The following is a 17,893-nucleotide window of genomic DNA, read 5'->3' as shown; positions in this document are numbered from 1 at the left end:
ACCTAAAACGTATGTCCCGATAGTTTTGTCACAAAATGGTTAACCATATAAATTTGTAATATGGATCATTAAAAAAACTTTTCTTATTTGCCATAAATAACGGCATAATAACTAACAAAGTTAGTTACATCTATTTCGCGTCTTTACTAAACAAATTAAGTTATAATTGTTCCTAATTTTCGGCTTGCTACCCTCCATCATATACTAAATGCTCAAAAGTCTTCAATTGGACATGCCCGGGGTAATTAGGAGGGTTATTTTGTTTAGCTACAAAATATATGTTATTTTGATGTAGCCAATTTTGCATTGCCCTCACATAATAGCAGGACGCAAAGTGAGTTCAAGACATTATATCGTCTCAAACGTGATGTTAACAAAGAAAATCATCTAATTTGGTAAGACAGTTGTTAATATACCTTTCAGAATCTACAGCTACCCCCTTACTCGACCCACAAAAAGTCCGGATATGCCTCTTGTCGAAATCGCACACCAGACTAGAAAGTTATCAGCGAATTTTGTTTAAAAACTTATTCATCATCCATTCAATAACTCTCACATTCATATAAAATAACCACTTTAGTTGACAACAGCATCTTGGTAACCGTGCTATAATTGGATTGATAGTTTGGGGTATATTTAGTATCCTGTCTACTTTTTCGGTATTTTTGACTATTCCCACGATATGGTACTCTTTGATATAAGGTTTCACACGAAAATATTTTTACGGAAACCCCGAATTTGTTTTTTGCTATCCTTATGAGTCTTCTTGCTCTTTCTCGGAAAAAATTAATGATTTTCCACGTTTTGGGAGTTTCAGACATGACATTCCTTCTTCACATAAGGATTGAAAAATGCCAACTATTTTATACATAGGGATATGTCCGACCACCACTTATACGACATTTTAATGGAACTGACATAATAAAGAGACTTATCTAACCAATTTCAAGAAAACAATTTTTCATTTACAAAGCAATTTGGATATTTTCTTATTACAACCTATCTTTGCGAGTAATCAAAAAAACATGTCAAAATACTTAATTCTGTCTTTTGATTTTTTATAATTAACAATAGCTATACAGGTATATGACAAATGAAAATTGATCTGTCACAATTTAAATCGTGTTTTTCTATAGATTATAAAAAAACTTTTCTAATCGTTTTCTTACATGACAAAATAAAACGGCACGTAAAAATATTTACGTTTTTATAACAACACGACGAAAACAACGCCCAATTATTATTGCTGTCAACTTTCCGAACAGGAATATTTTTATTGTTATTTTTTCTGATAAAATAGTTGAGATTTATCAAAAATTATTATAGAACATGGAGATTTGGTCTTCGAAAATACACCTTCAACTATCGTTTAAAAGCAAAACACTAAAAACTACATTATACTCTAAATGAACAACTTTCTTTCATTAACCAGGAGGCTCAAGAATTAAAAATGAATGTCTGCAAATATATTCTCATATATGTACTCACTTTTTCAAAAATCTAATAATAAAACCGTTAACTTCTTATTTGTTTGACAATATGTAAAATAATTTGACTCCATAATTCTTCCAATTTATTCAATAAAAAAGGGTTACCTCGGCTAAACAATGAAATATAACAGCCGTGTGGTTGAAGTGAATGAAAAAAATCGAAATCAAACAGAGATGTCAACCATCGAATTTAAAAAAGTGGTTGTATATATTTGCATGATAAAATAGACCTTTTCGTGGACCAGAGAATAACCGAGGCATGCAAGTTGTATTCATAATCATCAACTGTTTAAACGATAAGGGAACACTCCCTAGTTGGCTACTTGAATATGTTGACACGTTATTAATAGCAGAAATCTTACAGATACTTAGGACATCATTAACTCCTAGAGCGGAATTATGTTGGACATAAAATTCAAAAAACCAATTGTAAAAAGTAATAAAGTACATTGAATATTATTTTTTCAATAATCGGAAAAAGCTTATATATATATATATATATATATAAGCGGTTTCTTATTGGGAACGTGGTAATGAAACACCAAAATGGACTAACTTTAATATATTTATATTTTCCGAGCTTCCGAATATTCCGAGCTTATGTATTCATCATCTGGGACTGAAATTATGGTCAAATACAATATTAGAAATATGTATAATTGTATAAAAATAATAATTAACGTTTTCGGTGGTTTTCAATTGTATTAATTCTAGTAAAACATTTTAATTCATAGGTTTCAAACTCAATATTCAAATTGATATATATATAGTTCTTTGACGTCTATTATTGTGAAAGAGTTGATGTGAGGCCATAACAACATATAAAAATGAATTTTTTGCACAATCTTCTCTTTCAATAGTCCGTTTCACGTATAGTGCTTATATTAATCAAAATTTAATATTGGTAATTAAAAAAAAATTGTTTCAATTGTTTCAAATTTGGAATGATTTGAGGTATTTACATAATTCACAATTGTGACGTGATATTCCGAATTCACTCACCAACAAAAAACGAAATAAAATTAGAAAAAAGAATGTGAATTGGATACAACGACATAAAATCGTTTTAACTCCCTCCCACAAATTTATTTTGTTTTATTTTTCAGAATTTTATGGACTCTCGGGAAGATACCGATCATAAATAGACTTCGTGTTTGTTCATTACATTTTAAATGAAGTTTAATAACTCCGGGAAGGAATGCACATGAATCTGATAAGTTTATTTGCTTTTATTAAAATTGCTTTATTAGATATAGGGGCTTATTTACACACGAAGAACCATATCAAAAGAATGATTTGTTTTCTTGTATGTATGCAGGTTTACGATTAAAAAATTAGCTACGCAGCTATAATTATCACATTGTTTACAACTGTTCTGTAACAACCCTTTTTTCGCTGGGAGGGACGTAAATGTCAACGGAAACGATTAGGATGTTATAGGTATGAAAGATGTATTTACGATGTTCGTTACATGACTATTTATTACAAAAAATATTATGCACCTGAATCAATTTTAAATGTGATCCAACACAAAATGAATGTATTTGAGGAATCACAGTATTTACATGAAATTTAGAAATATGACGTCATCGTTCATTTTGTTGAATGAATAGTAGTACATTCATCTTGATATCTTTGCTGAAGACAGTTAATCGATAAGTACCTACTTGTTATTCTTACAGACCCGTTTTCACTAAATTTACATCAGAATATTCTAAGTAACACCGAAGGCGAGTCAAAATGACAAAAATCATTTTTACAAACAGATATATAGATTATTGAGAGAGACCTAAGATCAAGATTATACATCCACGAAAACATATAATGTATATAATAACTTTTTGTGTGTAACTTATCTGATCTTGTTCAATCACAATATCAACATCGCCAATACGTCTGGCAAAGAAACCATTCATTTCTTAATCATCGTAACCCACCTCCTTTCAATTTCATTATTAAAAAATCTTCATGTCATCGTAAATGAATTTCCGTTTTTCTAATCACTTTGATTGTCCTCTCACATATACAGAGGAATTAACAAAACAAAGCAACCGGATTCAAATAGAAAAGAGTATTGAACTTTACAAAAATGGGTGTTTAATGAAGATCGCATGTTATGTTACAATGTTGCTGGCGCACTATATCTCGTTATACTGAACTTTTTCTCTTTTTGTGTACCTTGATACTCGTATTTTCGATATCAGATTACTGTATATCTACACTTGAAACCTATTAGTTACAGGGCAGTATCAGCTTCTATGTTAAAGGGGAATTAAACAAAGACATTCAACCCTTCACTAAAATTATTCGTAAATTGTATGACTTTTTTGAAATCATAATATGAGTAACTATGTATGATTTCGTGAAACACTTTTAAGTTATTGAGATCTGGTCTGAACATGATTGAAGTTGACTGAAGCTGTCCAAAAACGTTCTGTATATATTTTTGTTTTGCCTTGTCAAGTGATTCCTACTAATTTCAATAGTACAACAAGAATAACATTGGGTTTCTGTAATTTTTTCTCTGATTAACAAATTTTCATCATTAATCATATTTTTTCTGTTATACAAACCAAAGTTTTCGTAGTTTGTTATTTTTCATGTTAATCATCAAATAGTTCCTTGAGAAAATAAATAGAATTAGTCATTAATTAAACTGCCTTAAACGAAATATGTAGTGAAAATTTGTGAAAGAAGTTAGGGTAGTAGTATTATTCAAAAAAGGATTGGTGATGTGAGAACTTTTTCGGCTGTCAGAAAGTGTCAAAATCAGTTCACAATTTCCTAATGTTTGTTATTTGAAATAGCGTATATTGTGTAAATATCTAATATTTCCAAAATCATATATTAGGCACCTTCTTCAATACAGAAAGTCTTAAATAATGAAGTGACGAATCTAAAAACCCCAAAGCTTTCATCATACTTCTGAAATAGAATTCTTTATCTCAAATCCATTTATGTTAAATTTATATCGAAATAAAATAGTACTACACTGTATAATCGATTTCCGATAAGATTTACTTCCATTAGACGTCTTCAATTCCTAAGCTGGATATTGGTGATATTCAAACTAAACAGACTGTTTACACGCATAATAAACTGTTTGACACGCGTTTCGATAACCAAGTTATCGTCTTCAGAGACCAGTGCAGTTTAGTTAGAATATTGGGTAGCAATAAACAATGTGTCCATTATTCTGCATTTTTATACTATATAGACGCAGAATTTCAAATCGCAACTTAAAACAAAAAACATAGTGAAAATAACAATCTCGCATATACACCTTAGATGAACAAATTATTCTAATGAAAAATAACAAAAAAAAAAAAGAAATCAACTAATCTGGTCCTGACTGATGAACCTTCTTGAGACCGTGTTGAATTAAACTGTTGCATGCTATATCGGTTGGTTTACAATCTGATATCAAATCACGCAAAGTACGTCCCCTGCCTATATTATCACATATGTTTTAGCAGGTTTACAGAGGGCCTTCTAACCTAACCTCTGCTAGTAAAATATTATCGGAAGTTAATATCTTCGCATGTCCAATTTTGTCATCTATCAGTATTGTATTTTTATGGTATACCATTAGGAAAAATCGTTTCACGAGAATATTGTTAGTACAAATCTGATAAATCCACTAATGGACTAATTGATGTAAAGTTTGTAGTTACAAAATTATTGGAAACGCTATTTCACCATTATCTTACATCTTTTTGTAATATATAAATGCGTTAAGAACCGTATCTAAACATGATGTAAAAATATTCTTTCAATAATATATTACCTATTACAACCTTTTTGACATATAAGATCCAAATAATATACCTTGTCAAATTATTTCAAAATTCTTTCAGGTATTGCTAAAATTCTATTTAAATTACATCCCTATCATTGTTCAGTTATAATTAATCAATAAATTGTTACCCATTCATAAACCTGCTGTAATTATACAAAGCTGATTAATTGAATTGCTTTCACGTTGGAAGTTTTTGTTTCCAACTGATAACTCAGTTCAACATTAACATCCGTTGGAATGTAATGTCTCAGAAAAAATTGCAAGTCTATATGAGTGAGTTTAATCGTAAGCAATTGTTATTTAATTTTTGCTACGATAGTTCACCCAGTGAAAATGCATTGCTTTTTTACTCTTCAAACAATATTTTCTTTTCTAGTTTCTCAATAACCATATAAATAAAAAAATGTAGGGTCGAGTTAATTAAGTGAGGAGATTTGCCAGACTCAGTAAAAACTGAATATATGTGTATCAATACTCAAAATGAAATTGAAATATTTCATATTACTCCACTCAGTTTAGTTTATTCTAGTTACGCTTTTACATAAATCACACAGAAAGATACATTCCGTCGCCATAACTCAATTTTTGAAGGAAATAGAGAAATCAATTATATCATTAAATGAGTTTCCAAAATCTTTTCATCATATACGTTATATACAGTGAAGCAGATATTAGAAAATTTGGAAACACTGCTGAAATCAATAACAAAATCTTTAATGTTCCAAATCCAAATTTTCGATTGACAAGGATATTCTATGTACAGGAATGCTAATAATGCTATAGAAGACTAACGATGGTGGATCAACATTACCGATTACACGTCCGTACAAAAGGAACAGTGCATTTGAAGATGGGCTAGACTTTGTGGAGGATTCTACTTATTCTGACCGTTCGACTATAATTGATCATAATATCATTAACTCAAAAGCTTCGCTCAACACTACGAACTCATACAATTTTCAATAAACTACGGTAAACAGGATCCCATAAGACTATGATTCTGGATGAATATCAATGAACTTTTTCGACAACGGTATCCATCTTATAACGGCATTACTCAAATTACTAGATCGATCCATGAGTTGTTTGAATTCATGGTTAAGGAAAACATATTTTTAAAATGGATTCATAATTTCATTATCCCTTATTGAAAGTCTGAAATCCTCAGCTTTTTCATATTAAAGTAGATGATGTGATCTATTTTTGAGTTCAAGTTTTTGTTGAGATAGATAGCTTGTTGTGACTGTCAAGGTGAAAGCAGTGTCATTGTGAAATTAGAATAGTAATAAGATGATACTTCGCCTGTGTTTGTAGTGACTTTTTTTTACTTCACTTTTTTTCAAGTTATCTAATCTTTCATCAGATATAAAAAACGACGAGTTAAACATTGCGCCATGAATGCCAATCAATTCGCACAGTTACTAACTGCTTTCAAAGAGGAATAGAAGAAGCTACTGGACACAGTAGTACAGTTGCTTCTGAATTCTATGAGTCCTTCGACTTATGACCTTCTCAACTCTCAAATTTCGCTGATCTTGACTATATGTCGTTGGTCGAAGAATTCGAGAAATTTTTGTGCCCTAAAAAAAGTATGGTGGTTTCCCAACATGTTTTTCTCTCAATCTACCAGCAACAAGGCCCCATCGCTGAATATGTAACCACATTACGCCAACTTGCAATTGACTGTCAATTTTAATCTATATGTGAATGAATGCACATGCCTCACTTCAATTGTGGACATATTTCTCTGTGCTCAATTTATCAAGGGAATCACAGACAATTCGAATAGGGAGCTGCTTTTGCAGTTGGACTTACAAACGTTTGCTGATTTTGTCGCACAGGCATTGGAAGCTTCGAAATTAGATAGTCGCGAGATGTCAACCTCAAAGAACGGGTCAACTGAAGGAGTGCACAAGGTTTATAAGTACCACTCTAAATCGCACTCCACGTCAAGGTCGCGCACTCGAGATAGGTTCCGCCACCGAGACCCTCTATCTAAGTGAAACCTGTCAAAATCACGCTTGGATCTCACAAAATTAGGGATCGCCAACCCTTTCCTGCGGTATGCTAGAAACAATCACTCTACCAGCGAATGTGGCACTGAAAAATCTAGCTTAAAATGTTTGGGATGTAGCAGTAAAGGTCACATTGTCAAAGTTTGCATTCAAACACTTCTCGAAAATCAGAAACATGATTTCAAATCCAAAGACGACCGTTTGATGTCGATTCTGGAACAAGGTTCACCTTCATACCCCGTGACCAGTATCATAAACTGAAGGTTTGAAATGAATTCAAAATGTCAAGTATAGCATTTCGATCTTACAGGTTTTTGTTCCGGATGGAAAAGTCGAAGTTCAAGTAGAATACCAAGGGAAGTGTTCCACGTAACAACTCTACGGAATTGTTCGACTTTGTGTTGATTACAAAATGACCGTCAACCAACAACTTTTCAATTCGAATTACCCCATACGCTGAGTTTAGGAAGTACTGAACAGTCTTAGAAATTCCAAATATTTTTGCATTTAGACCGTCACAAAGCATACTTGCACGTTCAAGTCGATGACGAATCAAGTCACATTCAAACGATTTCAACCCATAGAGGAACCTACCTCATGAAACGTCTGAGACAAAACTGCATACTATTCCAGGAAAAAATCGAATACCTTGAGTACGTCGTTGAACACAAAAAGATTTCTAAAAGCTCTGAAAACGTTAGGGCTGTAGCTGATATGCCTAGACCTGCTTCCAAAGACGATATTCAAACATTTCAAAAACATGAACACATGTTATGCTCGTTTTATATCTAATCACTCGATTATAACCTCTACGTCACCTCTTGAAGAAGGATGTCAAACCGTTGAGCAAAATCATCAGTCCTAATTCTAAACTTCCTGATATGACTGCCGATAGACTTTTGAGGTTCAACTACAACGTTGTATTCGAGAGCGGTTGTCTAAATGCCGACGCAGATTGTTTTCCCAGAGCTCCGGTTCATCAGGCGACAATTTCAACCGACGCCGCCCTAACCTCAATCAAATTTCATCTCAAATTGTGAATGCTGAAATCATCAAAACTACTTCATTCTCTGATAGTGAAATTCAAAAGATAATTGCTGAAATCGAAATCAATCTAACCTTGGAATGTGAATACACTGATGAAGATGGTATATTGTTCAGAGTAAATCGAATTTTCGTTCCGAAACGGGCAATCTTGGACAAAATTCATCGGACTCATTTAGGCACAACTAAAATGAAACAATTAGCCCGTCGATATGTGTACTGACAAGGAATTGACAAGGACATTGCCCCCCTAAAGGACAAGTTCACTCATGGGACGGACGACCCTCTGGGCAGTTTCATGGTAACCAATTTCTTATTGTGATCGATGTTAAGTCAAGATAGGCGGAGGTAAAACTTTGTAAAAATTTGCCTACTTTGGAATCACCTATCTAATTGCTGAAAGACATATTTGCCACTCATGGATTCCCAATCATGATGGTCTCGGATAATGCGTCAATCTTTGTGAGTGAAGAATTTAAGCGATTTTGTTCTCAGAGTGGCATTTTTCAAAAACTTATTGCGCCGGGTCATCAAGCCACAAACGGTTGGCTGAACGTAATGTTCAGATCCTTAAACATTGATTAAAACCATGACTGACGATCCAGACCCCATGTATGCAAAAGCAGTGTCATCGTGAAATTAGAACGATAATAAGATGATACTGCGCTTGTGTAGTTTGTAGTGACTTTTTTTATTACTTTACTTATTTATCTTTACTTTCAAGTTATCTAACCTTGCGTCAGATATAAACAACTACTGTCAAATAAAGTCAGTGTTCATCCAATTTCACTGTTGTGTTCGTCTACATCTTAATAAAGCTTCATATTAATAATACTTTAATTTATAATGTTTGATATGTAACATTTGTTTTTAGTCAGTGAGGATCTCATATATATTTTATTTGCTAGAGAAGACGGCAATTCAAGCAAAACACCTATTTAACAAATAACTTTTGTTCAATAGAAATGAATGAATTGTTAAAACGGTTAAGCTGCAATTTATTTTATATGTGCACATTCCTACTATTTCCTAATCAAATATTGTGGCAATAATAGCAGAAATGCCAATAAATGTCACTGAAAATAATTTTTCATTACTAATAAATGGAAATTTTATGTCGAATACTATGTTGTTAAACAGAATCTTGCAAGATTCCTGCAGAAACGTTCAATACAGAGGTAATAATGTGTTATGTGGAAATTTGATGGGATAGAATATCGATAAACATTATGATTGAAATTCAGTCGACGTCACGCGTAGGTTGCAAAAAAAATGAACTTTGCAGAAACACTGCATGAAACCAGATACGATCGAAAATATCGAAATAAAGTCGATAGAACTGAAAACATAAATGACCGATTGAATTCAAAAGATATCAAGTATCATTGTTAAATTCTTGAGCCTATGATACCTGAATGTTCGGTTCCAGTGTTCCCCAATCAAAGAGTAATACGATAGCATCAAAGACGGACAGAAAGCAATACACCACATCAAAAATAATGATGTGTTATATAAGGATTCCTTAATACCGAAATAAACAAGCTTCGTGATTCAGAGTTCAACAGAGCCAGACTGGCCATAACTTGACTAATTGATAATTATTATCATTTAAATGTACATTGAAGCTACGACATACAAAAAGTATAATTCAAAAAAGGTACAAATATATTGGTATTAATTAATGAATTCAACGAACAGCTCCTCATAAAACCAATATACATATTTTGTTGTAGTAGAAAACATCTGTTGAATGTGAACAAAATTTCCAAAAATAGATCACAGAAATACTACTATCCATTCCTAATCTGTTACTGTAAGCGGTAAAAGTCACGACTCAATAATTAATACTATGACAAACTACTCATTAAACCATTTTTTGCAAACAGATGAGGTGATGACAACAATCATTATTATGACAAATGAAATTCGTTGTACTGCTGCTATATTTTTAAAGATATTCTTCTTGAGAATGAATTTTTTGAAGTCAGATTAGTCCAGCGGCTAAAGTCTTATAAAAGAGATTTTTTTCCTGACAGCAAATTTCAGATATGTTACTTGAATGATCATTTGTTTGTTTTCAAATTACAATATTCTTATTAATCAATTCCCGTCTTTTTGTCTGTTATTGGTTCTTCTAGTTTTTGATTTTGTCAATACTGTATATTACCGTAATTTGGTATATAAATGATTTTTACATAGATGATAATGTAGATGCCTCCAAAAAGATGAGAAATGTATATTAGAAAATCATACGATGATGACAGATACACCCGGACTTCCAATAGAGGATATTAATGACAGGTCAGGATTGAATTAATAGCAAAGACCAAATAAAAAAATAAGAAATTAAGTGAATAATAAAAATAAAAAGTTTTGCGTGAATTATAGATGTTGATAATGACATTTAAAACTATACTGTGAGCATAGAAATGTATATAAAAGTTCTTTCTAATAATAAGCTGAAAATTCAACTATTCAGGAAAGTTCAACTTGATTTTAGACTGAAAATCTAGATTTTTTCTGAAAATTATTGTCTTTTTTTAATCACATTTCTAATAAAATTCGATCTACCAACCATAAGATGGTAGAAGCTGAGCTCATTAACTATTATGCTATCGAAGCATTTGAAACATTATAAGGCTGTTATAAATGACTTTGTTTACAAAATATTGTTATTTGTAAAATCCACATAATTTAATTAAAAATACTATTGAAGAAACAAAAATGAAAAGTAAAACATTCTGATGTCGGTATACGAATACAAACCCTTTTTTTGCTCCATAGATTAACTTAGAGCTTTAGAATTAAAGATGAGAAACATATTGAATTCTTAAATCAAGCTACACAGGAACCAATCGCCCAACATAATCTAAACGACACATAACGATGCATATAATCTCTGATAACTATTGTAATCTATTCAAAGAAACTCTGACATGGAATCATAGAAGTAATCGAATAAAACAAGGTAAAGCAAAATAAAATATGCAGACGATACGGTTGTCTTGACTGACAATGTAGCGGAGTAAGAACAAATAACTTATAAATAATATGGTTGTTTATAGTGAAAGTTTTGAGCTGCATGTGAATAAATCGAAAATCAAAATGTTTTTGTTTATAAAAAAAAGCATAATTGCAACGATGACTAGAAAAGGAAGTTAAGGACTACTATAATTGGAGAAAATAACACATAAACGAAAACTAGAAAGAAGAAAACGTTATTAATATAATATGAACTATTTTGCAAAAACATTAATTTTTCGGATATATTTTAAAAATTACTAAATACCTAATAAAATTTCAAATAGTCCGTTTCTGTATCGTGTGTAGATTCGAGAAGCCAAAATGAGACAAATATGCGAAAAGTGGAGTGTGCAGCCCTCGGCACGCTAGCGTTGTGGTCAGTGGTCACCGTGAGCACCGTCAACCAAAGACCAAAAGGGGTGACCGTCTCCGGATGACCATGACAATCGCACTCTTAAGGGATGTCTTCGAACTCAGTCTGGTCAGTCGGTCGCATGTAATTGTTTGTTTTCTCACGCTTCGTCTGATACACTAATTGATGTTCAGTATTAAAGCTTATTCGTGTGGCACTCTATTTCCCAGTCACTGTTCATCCCTTCATTACACGCTTTGTACGAGTCCAAAAATAGGGAAACGGATAGAAATGCCAATTTACCCTCACCGATATGGTTTTCGCTAATAAGCACGTTCTGACTAATCGAACACGATTCTCGCACAAGTGCTCCACTGTATTGACAGCAATTATATTTATCTCTACCGTACTTGACCATTGTCTCCCTTACATCACTGCACAAAGTAAACAGTTCACCAATTTATCTGACGTCCTCTTAATAACCAGCTATCAATATCGCTTTACCAAAATTTTATCTTCCTATTAGAGATACAAGTTTATAAATTAATTATCATTATCTAAATTTGATCAATATCGAATTTATTCAGGCAAAGAAAACTAGTATACGGCGTCTAAAAAATTGAAATGCATTTTGTGCATCGGATGTTAAATAAGGAATCAACTAAGAGGATATATGAAAAGAAAAAACTTAGAAATGTATTAATATACAGAAAAAAAAAGTTTGCTGCAATACTGATACTTAACTAAAGCCATGTCTCAGTATTTAAGACAAATTGGGTATTTGAAAAGATTTTTTCATGTTTGCAATATTGCAATTACAATAATGATTTTTTATAGTTATATTGTTATCAATACAAAATTTGAGAATATCCAGTGACTACGAATGCACCGCGCAACAGAACTGACAATGAGTGTTGGGAAGCTGAAGATTTCCCCACAGCCCTGACTTGACTAACCAAATTTATCAATGAACCAACCAGAGTCCCGACCGGTTACTTTGCTAGCCTCTTAGACCTGTTTCTAACAGCAGACCCTGATCTGTACAACACGACTGTACATCCACCACTAGGAATATCAGATCAAAAACTTATAGCGACGAATAAAATCTAAACTCAGGATCCATCTAGGACACATAGAGTCCAACTTTATAAATCAGCGAAATGGAAGCATCTAAGGGATTTTTTATGTTTCTTTGGAATGGTCTTTTCTTCAGTTTCAATGACCCTTCAGTATGTGCAAATCAGATTTCCAAAGTAACCGTGGCAGGCATATTATTTAGTTCTTCAAGGGTTTTGCAGACAACAATCCATGGTTTGATAAAAAGTGCACTAGAGCATTCAACAACAAAAATGCTGCTTATCGCAAAATCACTCAAAGCCCAAAAACTATAGTTGCTTGCAAAGAACGATATAGTGTGATTGTAAAAAACAAACTCGTAAATTGCCTAAATGGATCAAGGTCTTTCTGTTCAATAACAAAAGCGGTCAGACAAGGATTTATTAGTCAAAAATGTATTCGTTGACTGGAGAAGATGGACCAATCTGCCTTTGACAGAGTATGGCATTCTAACCTTTTAAATGAATTAGGATTGTACGGTTTGTCGTCCTCACTTATCGATGCTTGTAACTTTCTCAAAGATCGGCAGCAACCAATTAGCACCGTCAATACCGATCTTGCAAAGATTCTGGTATGGGGTAGTAGCAATCTGTTTGAGTTTAAGGCAGCAAAGGTAGGATTTGGTCTTGTCTAAACATAAAATATCATCATCACCGAATTCACTTGTTTGGTGTCGAGGAATGTGTCCTGACATAGTCATATGGCCATATTAGTTAAGGCAGCTTAACAAAAACTTTGAGCCCTCTTTAAAACCAAAAAGCTATGACCCGCAAAAGCTTCTAATCCTGTACAAGGTCCAGATCAATAGTTGACCAGGAACTTAGACAACTTAGAGCATAGAAGAAAGGTCGCTAATATGATTATTCCTTGAAAATCGGTATGCAAATCTTAGTTTTATATTTATTTATATTAATGGTAATAGAACGGTTTGAATTATTCGTAATATTAAAAGGTAGTAAGCTTGTTGACTGCTGTCGAACTTGAAGCGAATACCAGTTCAGTTACTTCAGTGTCTAGGCAATGAAAAGCGATTCCACTGCCGATAGTTCTTTTCTAATCTTAAAATTTTTTAATTTCTTCTTTATCAGATGATTTGAAAAATTTCATTTTAATACAATAGACAATTTAATTTTAAAACTTTTCCTACTCTAGTTCGGTAAACATATGATCTTGATATGCTACTCTGTTTAGATAAAGTTCTAGTGCTAATATGTCATTGATCGTCAAAGATATCCTTGAAATTCACAGTTTTACTAGAGTACAATTAAATTATCCATCGTATGAAAATAGAAATTTTCAAATCAATCGATAAATAAAAAATTTCTATGAAATTTTAAGGTTATGTCACCTGTATGTAATAAACCTTTCAGAATTATTCGATCGCCTTCTACTTACTCTAACTTAATACCCTTAAAAGTCTCATACATTATACTAAGTTTGTTATTTTTAAGTTGAAGGGTTGCTAAGATATATTTTTTTTTTCGAAATTTTGGGAACCACTTTGAGGTTCTATGAGTTGCTTCTCAGAGATGCAAATTGGTATAGAGGTAAATAGCCCCCAATTGTCATATTATGAGTGAAATCTTTTATTTTTTTTAATTGATTCAAATTTAATTATCTTCAAAGACAATATTCAATTTGTGAGGCTGCTCAAGCCAGGGCTATCATTTCCACAGCATACGTTATTTGAGGATTTAACAGTTCTTCTAGAACTGTGTGAGCAATTTGATGCATGAAAATATTTGATGAACCTGGATCACATCATAGGAGTTGTGGTTAGGTCAGCAAGAAGGTCAATAGTCGAATAGATGATCGCTTTATCCGACAGAAGATGTCAAGAAAAGAAGATCTAACTGTTATGTTGAAATTGGTATCATAATACGTAGATAAGAAATCAGGCTCGCAATCTTTTACAAATTAATTGGTCGTGGAACATTACAGAACGGTTCTTAAACCGAAACACTTGGGTGGATATGAAATCTCGTGTGGTAGTTTATGTTGCCAGTCATCCAAAGAAATAGTATTTTTGTTCTCTGATTTTACATTCCTCCAATTATTTCTATCAATTTATGCTGTTAGATGTAGAGATTTAGTAGAATCCAGGAATAAAGTATAAAATACCATATCAAGAAATATTATAAATTACCATAAAAGTAACAAAAAAGTGGGCAATAAATTGGTTAATAAGAGAACACAATCGAATATTCAAAAACATAGTTTTTGTTCATATTATTAGTTCAGTTACTCTTTAGTCACGCTTATAAATGTATTGAGTAAAGTTTAGAGTTTCACTGATGTGTACTATCCATTACATTTTTTATCTTTAAGTCGACAACCATGTATTTGGGCAACATCCTATTGAAGCTTCATACCTCTATCGGTAGTTGGATAAATTGTTCCATCCACCTTAAAAAGATAAAATTTGTAATGAAACGGATCAGCGTAGATTATTCGGTCTCATAAATACAATATTCTTGATCGTGCCCTGTATTCTCATGTTTTCACGTTAAAAGGTCAGCTTCTGCTTATTTCAGAAAGCACAGTAAAATGAGACAGGCAGTCGAATTCTGATGAAAGCATTCAATTAATAAAAGATGTTGTTGTGAAATAAATCTTTTTTTACCTATAATGAACTGCAATTGTATTTTTTCAATAACTAAACACACCTGGTACTTATTATTTGAGTTATCAGGCCAGCATTAGATAAAGCGGTTGAATTCATTAGTGGAGCACCCCAATAAAAAAAAATTGCTGTAGGTTTGATGTGACGGGACCCTTGACATTCGAATATTACCAAACGCTTATTGTTTAGAAAAAATTAGAATGCATTTGAATTAAGAACCAATTAACAATTTAAGGGGCACTTCAAGTGAGAATTAGGAAACTAAATTATCTGGAGTGCTGAAAAAAAAACATTTATTGTTGACAATCTCTAACAGAAATAATATAATTACATGTTAAGAAATTTGAAATGTTTTTGTAGTCTGGAGTGCATCTAATCCATTCGGCTTTAGGGTATAAATTTCCTATTCACCAGTAGGGGTTACTGTTTTTTATTTTAATAGTAGTAGTTTGGTATATACAAAGTTGATGCACGTGTTTGATCATTTAAAAGTAGTATCATAAATTATATTCCTATCCTGATTCATGTTAGGTTATTTTCAGAATAGGTACAATGTTTCGAAATGATTCTTTTATTACTTACCACAGGTGTTCTAACGTTAACGGTTGTCGTAATAAATGAATATTCAAATTTTATTTGTGGAATTTTCTCAAGATCTAAATATGTAGTATAGCTTTTCTATAGGTTATAGGAATTTATACTCTGTTTCTTAACAAATCTATGAATCTATTTATAAAGCAAACAGATAAGTGCAAATTATAGTGAAAGCAAATACAATACCTACCGTAAAATGAGATAACATGAAATAACATGAAGGTCTTTCCCAACACAACTAAAAATGATTTCTACTAGTACTATCTTCTCTCAAATATTCATAATATCAAGATAATTTTAAAGTTATACGTAGAACTGTTTACTGTTTTTACAAGGGGAATAGGGCAAAGATATTTGAAGTTATATAGCAAAATTGGCAGATTATTTAGATCTAAATAATTCATTCCGACGTGGAGACGCAAAAAACTTGATGAATGCATGGCAATTATCGAATCGTTCAGGATAGTACATTGAAAAAATTATTTGCATAAAATAATAATAGTTTACTCTGCCTACCTGACAAAACATTGTTAAACAGTTATGATTTAATAAATTAGGGTTAACACTAAATTAGATGTCATGTCAAACAAACAACGATTTTAAATATACGAAAAAGCCATAAAATGCATTCCTTTAATATTATATGTGCACAGTGAAGAATGATATGTGATATTTTTTTAAACAAATGATTGCGTTAATTATTTAGCACTCCTGTACATTTTGATAAAGAAAAACTTCAAATTTCATCGAGTACGATATGGCTGCAGTAAGATAAAGTACCGCCGCATTACCCTGCAGTACCTTGACGTCACCAAATTAGTGGATAGAATTGTTGATTAAACGTAATGATTAAACTTCTTATGAGGATATGTGGACTAAATTCAAAGAATTTAAGAGGACGGATAAAACTCGCAATTAGATCGGTCACACCTGATGTGTGGTAAATGAAGTTCGAAGGTTATTTGGATCGGACCAAGACGTTCGCTGTGAACGTTTAAAATACTTACGGACTTACATGGTTTGTCTGATCCCTAAATAATCATTACATAAATAAATATAAATTTTTAAAGGCGTTCTGGGAATTTTGAAATCACAGCTTTGAAGACAAAATTATGAATAAAACAACGAATTTTGACATTGGCTTCACAATATTTGAATTTCAACTAGGGTCATAAATGCTCATTTCCCAAGGTGATGATTTATATGAGAAACATAATACTAATGTTAAAATGAAAGTTCCTATGATAATGATAAAAAATGGCTTAAGATAGAGAAGAAATGTAAAACATGCAATTGGACGAAAAAAATAATATTGGATGATTTGAAGCACTTGAATTTTTTAGACGATGTACAAATAAATAAAAGAACTTAATTGCTAAAATTCAGCCGAGAGGGTTTCATATAACGGTGAAGTATTTGATGGAATTATTATAATTTGTAATTATAGTTCGGAATTCGAAAAACACGCTTTTATTATTAATTGAACTAAAGAATGAAATATAGTTCCATAAATAACTGGAAAGCACGAAATAAAAAGTGAAAAAATACTTAATATATAATTCTGTATTTCGGAATAAAACTAGGATATTAATATTGCACTACTATGGAATAGTGAGATAATTTTCTCTTTATTTATTTATTTCTATATTAAGAATTATTTTCTATTTTAATTACATTTTAAAGCGTTTTTAGTTTTTCTCTGAACTATGAATTTATTCCGACTAATTATTTGTTTTACTATATGAAGTTTGAAAACTTTGTACTGATTTTAATACCAAAGAATCTACTGTAAAAGGTTGTGGTGAGTAAAATAATTATATTTGTATGAATAGAGCA

At 31.9% G+C, this 17,893-nt stretch overlaps 1 long non-coding RNA gene across 2 annotated transcripts in view; it reads right to left on the bottom strand.

The window, feature by feature from the left end:
- The window catches only part of LOC130451401 (uncharacterized), a 28,300-nt gene extending 16,110 nt beyond the window's left edge, over window positions 1-12,190 (bottom strand). Inside the window, exon 1 of one of the 2 annotated variants that reach the window (XR_008910722.1) lies at window positions 11,638-12,190. This is a non-coding gene — a long non-coding RNA (uncharacterized LOC130451401). The remainder of the gene's footprint in view (window positions 1-11,637) is intronic. The other variant, XR_008910721.1, reaches the window with a different exon arrangement.
- Between the last annotated feature and the right edge of the window lie 5,703 nt (window positions 12,191-17,893).

The sequence above is a fragment of the Diorhabda sublineata genome, chromosome X, assembly GCF_026230105.1.
Source record: "Diorhabda sublineata isolate icDioSubl1.1 chromosome X, icDioSubl1.1, whole genome shotgun sequence".
Taxonomy (NCBI): Eukaryota; Metazoa; Arthropoda; class Insecta; order Coleoptera; family Chrysomelidae; genus Diorhabda; species Diorhabda sublineata.
Note: the sequence above shows the minus strand (reverse complement) of the source record. Positions and strands in the feature narration are given on the sequence as shown.